Raw genomic sequence first — 6,333 nt, 5'->3', positions numbered from 1 at the left:
TCTGTGACATCTTTGGTAGCAGTAGCCCAGTTTATACTCCAGCTTTAATCATACACTGTGAAAGATTGGACTTTTTTTTAGTATGTTGTAAGTATGTTATTAAGTCATGAATTAGTGGGATTTTAACCTAACAATTTATCAATATTTTATCATATGAGTACTTGATATCCTCTTCCAAAGGACAATTTGCCTCCAAATTTTAACTGAAGTGACTGGGTAACTTGTTAGAATAGGACTGCAACCACATTTTTTTTAGATTTGTTAGGACTTGCATAAAAATTGTGTATAGATTATTTATATCATCTGTGAACAGACCAGACGCTAAACCAATAAAATCTCAATTATAAGAAAAGTGATGGTGTGTATATATTATATTTCATTGACTCTTAGACCTACATTTTTCACATAGGTTCTGCTATCCTCCTAACTGCTTGGTCATGCATGAATGCCAGCAAAGATTTTATATAGTTGTCATTTCAAATTGAGTTATGCACTTCATTGGTACCACGCATGTTGAGTTTAATTGTTATTTAAAATGTCTTTCAAAAGATTTCAGCATAGCCAGCATTGAAACAAAATCATATAATGTATGCAGAAAGATATGGAAACAGAAAAGCAGAGTACAAATGTAATATTACTGAAGCAAATAATCTTCATGAGAAGAATGACCATAATTTCATATTTTCTGGGGAAGAAACAACCAGTGCTTGATGGGACCCAAGAAAGAAGATACCCAAAGTGACTAAAGATAAGAGAATGCAGAGATTGCCTTCACACACCGTACAATCCAGCTTGAAGGGTGGAGAAACTGGCAAACTTCAGAATAGATGAAGGAAATTTCAAAGCATCAAGAAGCTGGTTGTATCAGACAGACAAAGACAAATAATGTATGATCTCATTTATAGGTGGAATCTAAAACAAACAAATGAACAAACAAAAAACAGACTCATGGATTCAGAAAACAAATTGATGGTTGCCAGAGATGGGGATAGAGGGTGGGCAAAATGGGGGAAGGGGACCCAAAGGTATGAACTTCCAGTTATAAGATGAGTAAGTCCTGGGATGTAATGCACAGCATGGTGACTATAGTTAATAATATCGTATTGTACACTTGAAAGTTGCTGAGAGAGTAGATCTTAAAAGTTCTCATCACAAGAAAAAAATGTGCTATGTGTGGTGATGGATACTAACTAGACTTATTGTGGTGATCATTTTGCAATATACAAATACTGAATCATTACGTTGTACACCCAAAACTAATATAATGTTTATGTCAATTATATCTCAATTTTTTAAAAAAGAAGCTGCTTATGACACAGGACTGTCCTATCAACAAAGTGTTATGCTATAGTTTAGGTGGCGGCTGTTGCTTGTTTTCTTCCTTTTTCTTACTCCCTCTTCTTCCTTCTTTCTCCCTCCCTTCCTTCCTTTCTTCCTTCCTTCCTTTCACTCTCTCTCTCTCTCTCTTTCTTTCTCTGTAGTACCTAAAACAATGGGACACTAACAATCAATGATGTCTTATAGTCAAATGTTAACAAGAAAATGTATCCCTGATACATTTTAAGTGTTCCTTTCAGGAGCACATAAACTAAGACTAGAATCATACAGAGTTAGCATGGCACCTGGCTAAGGATAACATACAACCTGGTGAAGTATTCCACATTTTTTCTTTTTCTTAATCTAGGTGTTTATTTGTGAACATTCATCCAGCTGTACACTTCTGTTTTGTGCATATTTTTCTAAGTGTGCCATGCTTTAATGTGTTTTCTTAAAATATCAGTATATAACAGAGTTTGCAGAGTATGGGTCCCATTTTTGTAATGATGGAGGTATACGTGACTTCTCACATCGGTGCACATATTTCTGTATGTCGGCACAGAATCCAAATGTCAACAGGAATTATGGAAAGACAGGTGACTTTTACTTTCTTCTTCATGCTTTTCTGTGTCTGAATATTTTTTACAGTGAGCATGTGTTTCTTTCACAATGGGAAAAAAAAAGACAGAAAGACCTAGTCCCATTTTCAAAACACACATACTTAAACAAAACCTGCATATTCTTTAAACAGCAATTCCACTTCACAGAATTCGTGTACAGAAATAACTAAGGACGTGCACAACAATTTAGCTGTAAGAATGCTCATCACATTTCATATCTCTTATCCAGTATTTTCATTTGAGAATTTAGCCTAAAAAATGATTTACGATGTAGACAGATATTTATTTACAAGTTTTTTTATCATAGTGTTTTGTAAAATATCAAACACTTCCAATAACTGGGGATAGTTAGATAAGTTACTGTATTGTGCATTCACTTGAGGAACTTAGACACTAACATGGATGTGGATTTTGAAAAAAACGTGATGACATAGGAGATGCTTATTAACATGTCACATGAAAAACCGTAATACAAAACTCGTAATGCAGTATAAACCAAATTTTGTAAAACATGCACAAAATAAATATATGACATATATATGCAAATAAGAAAGGAAGAAATACATGTAAATGTTTATACTGGTTATTCCAAACTGAAATTATAAGTTTTTAATTTTCTTTTTTGTACCTTTCTGTATTTTCCAAATTCTCTAAAACGAGTACTATGTGTTCTGTAACTCTTAGAAAGTCATTTTTTAATCACTGCAGTCACATGTACTTATCCAAAGAGCAAACATCCACACCAAAACAAAATTCTTATTCTAGAAAGAAACACAGAAGGTGCCTCAGGCCCTGCTTCTCAGCTCTTGTACTCACATAATTGAAGGATGGCCTGTTACTTAGAGCCTATTGGGTTCATTTAAATGCAGTTCTATTACACCTGCTCATCTAGTTTCCTTGCCCAAAATAAATTAGAAATACTGATGGAGGCAGGCAGAGGAATGCAATTGTCAAGAGACATAAGGATTAATGTAAAAGTGAGGGAGAAGAGAGAAAAATAATAATACTAGGCATATAATAATGTGTGTTTAGTGTCAGGGCATGGGAACCTATAGACCTTAGGGCAACAGTAAATTAAAACAATCTATATCCATATCCAGAATGTGAGTCAAGACATTAAATACTTTTACATGCAGCACTCTTCCATTAAAAACCTTCAAGTTATAAAATTTCATGGAAATGAACAAAGTTACAAAAGTCAGACCAAAGAGTTTTAAAATTCTTTTGATTGCACAGCAAATATTTATTTTCATAGATTAATGTTATACTACCGTATATATTTATATACAAAGAGAAACATACACACAAAAATATAATTTTTAAAGGATCAAAGTTTGAAATCCTTGTTTTACACCCAAAATAGATCATCTTGTGCATTGATTTGGTTCAGAATTCAGCAAATTAATGTCTATGGTTTTATTTTTTTATTCACATTTTAACTCAAAACTTCCCTTACTAAAAAGAAGGAGGTGAGGGAAAGAAGTAATAAAAAATGATCCTGGCCAGTAGTTTATCTGTCACCTCGTGATTCTTCTGGCAATCTTACAAGAGAGCAGAAGGGCAGACCATATCCTAGTCCTAAACTACTGGATGATTAAGTTAGGCAACATTTTGATACATAATGAGCCATTCCTTTGCCTGATAGACTCTCAATCTCTCAAGAACAATAAAAACACAATAGGTCATCTTCCTCATACCTACCCTACACTTTAGGGGCCTTTACTTGCGTCTGCTCATGTCCTCTATAGTCACAAATCTTTCTTGATATAAGCATCTCAGATTTGAGACAAAGGAAAGCAATTTTGTGATCATTATCATATATAATATATATATATATATATATATACACACATATATATATACACATATAGGTGTGCATATAGTGAGTTATGTTAATATGAGTCCTATATTCCATAGTAAGAACATTTAAACTTAGAAGGGATTATGAGTGAAGATTAGTGATCAATAAGAATTGCACCAATAACTTAACAGTAGTGTTTCCCAGCAGTACAATGTACAGAGAAATTATGGGGAAAAGTCTCCTAGTTAAGAGATATTTACTTGGTTCTTTATTACATGAATGGCTGAATAGTTAATGATTATCATTTACTAACATTTGTAAAAAGTTTTACATTATATCTACATATATTTACATTTATATATATACTTATTATGTATATTAGATGTATTATGTATATATGTATGTATAATCCTAGTGTGAGAGATATTCTTTGACAAAGCAATTCTGTGATGAATTAAGTTTAGACAATACCACATCCTTTTCTTGGAAATTAAGTATTATTAACATACCAAAGGCCCTGAGAAGGCCCATGATAAAGATACTTTGTCTAATCTAGGATTGCCTAATGTAGAATTTCCCAAATGTATTTGACCATGAAACCCTTTCTTCTTTGTCACCTTCTAATATCTCATGGAACCAATGTTCCTGGGACTGTACTTAGGAAAGCTTTATCTCCAACTCCACATAAGGAAATTGACCATGGAGAAGTTGGGTTCCCTACCCAAGATTTCATGACCAGTAAGAGGCAGAGCTGGGATAGGTGCCGGTCTTCTGACCCACATTCATGGTCTTTACCTGACAACTTTTCTCTCACTCATTTTACTATTAATAATAAAAGAGCTGAGTAAAGAAGAAACCTACAAGTCCTCATTTAAAATATGTTCCCCTTGTTTGGTGATCTTATTTTATGACTTTTCAGCTGAAAATGGTTCTGGTCTTGCCAATACTCCAGATTACTAATGAAAACATGAGGAACTTGTAGTGGAAAAATAAATGCTTTATGAAAACTGAGAAAAATATCAGGGAGTACTTTATTCTGAATATTATTAGGTTTTCTTTCCTTTAAAAAAAAATTGAACTGTGAGCTTTTATTGGAATAATAAAATATACAAGATAAATTGTAGTTGTAATTTATTCTCCAAAAACCAATTCCTGAAACTATACACAATGGAAAGAACTATAAGAACAATCACTATGCAGATCAGTGGGCTTTTCTGTGTATTTCTTACTAAATAATATTAACATCTTTGTATATATTTCTTGTTAAAAAAAAAAAAAGAAAGAAAAGAAAAACAACTTTAAGTACTAACAAAACTCTTATAGAGTTCCCATGATATGCCGGATACTTTATATACATTATCTCATTTAATTCTCAGCATGACCCTGCAAGGTACATGCTCATATTCCCATTTGAAAGGTAGGAAAATAGAGGCTCTGGGAGTCAGCACAGAGGTTAAGAGGAACTTGGGCTCCAGAGCCAATGCACCTTGGTTTAAAACCCACCTCTCACTTCTGTCTGACCTCAGCAAGTCACTGAGCTTCCCTGCTTCAGTGTCTTTATGTGTAAAATAGGGATAATAATACTCAAACAGAAGTCATCAGGATTAAATAAGCCTCCATAAATGTAGGTTCTTCTTGTTTTTAAGTAAATGTCTGAAGCTCACAGAGTGGAGACTTGTCCTCTCTCATGGCAATAACCAGCTCCCTCACCCTCTGAATTTGCTGTCCTATAAATGCTTTAAATCTCAATTCAAAAACAGTAACATGAGTGGCACTTCAATCTACTTTCTCCAGATCATAGAACAAGCGCCCATATCTGGCATCCCATCCCAGAAGCACAGAGGCCTGGCTCTGACCCTCAGGCAGGATGCTGGTGGCCACACCCTGAGACAACCTGCAACTAACAAGGTTCCCAAACCGCTGGCTACCGGGTCGCTTCAGACCCTCCATGTTCTGCAAAGATGTGTATCAACAGCGTGCGCACCTGCAAACACGGGCAACCCAAACACAAAAACACCCAGCAAGAAAGGGTGGAGAAGCTGTCTTTAACAGGTTAATCTTTAATTTTCTCAAGTCTGTGGAAGTGATAGGGAAGAAACATTTTTTTTTTAATGGAAAAGCTGACTGTGACCACGAAGAACATTCACTTCAGCTGCACAAACATTTATTGAGAGTTTACTGGTTCAGACCCTGACAGACGCAAAGGAGTAGGATTGGAATTTTAAGTAGTTTATAATTGGGCTTCCTATTAAATATGGCAGGTTGAACACCTGTGTTCGCTCCCCAGATCGCTCTACAGTGACTGAAAACTAATTTTTCAAAAAGAAGAAATAAAGTTTAAAACCACCCTCTCAGCTGACCCCCATCCTTACTCTCAGCTAATGACCTCGCCTCATGTTCCAAGAAAAACTCTCCCAAACTCCCATCACCACGTCTCCCCCTTCACCTGCTGCAGCGTTCACACCATGTGCCCTTCCTTCCTGTGACTGAAGGCCGCCTTCCAGCTGTAAAGCTCCCCATGCTGTGAGCTAGTTCAGAGAACAACTCCAGAATTCTCCCCCCATCCTACCCTATCATTTATCCTCTCTACGGGGT

At 35.3% G+C, this 6,333-nt stretch overlaps 1 non-coding gene across 1 annotated transcript; it reads left to right on the top strand.

Moving 5' to 3' along the window:
- The first annotated feature begins 1,564 nt into the window (after positions 1 to 1,564).
- LOC118897569 lies at positions 1,565 to 1,667 on the top strand. The gene has a single exon (XR_005020463.1). It is a non-coding gene; the product is annotated as a U6 spliceosomal RNA (small nuclear RNA).
- Positions 1,668 to 6,333: the final 4,666 nt, after the last annotated feature.

This window comes from Balaenoptera musculus, chromosome 6, assembly GCF_009873245.2.
Source record: "Balaenoptera musculus isolate JJ_BM4_2016_0621 chromosome 6, mBalMus1.pri.v3, whole genome shotgun sequence".
NCBI classification, from domain to species: domain Eukaryota; kingdom Metazoa; phylum Chordata; class Mammalia; order Artiodactyla; family Balaenopteridae; genus Balaenoptera; species Balaenoptera musculus.
Note: the sequence above shows the minus strand (reverse complement) of the source record. Positions and strands in the feature narration are given on the sequence as shown.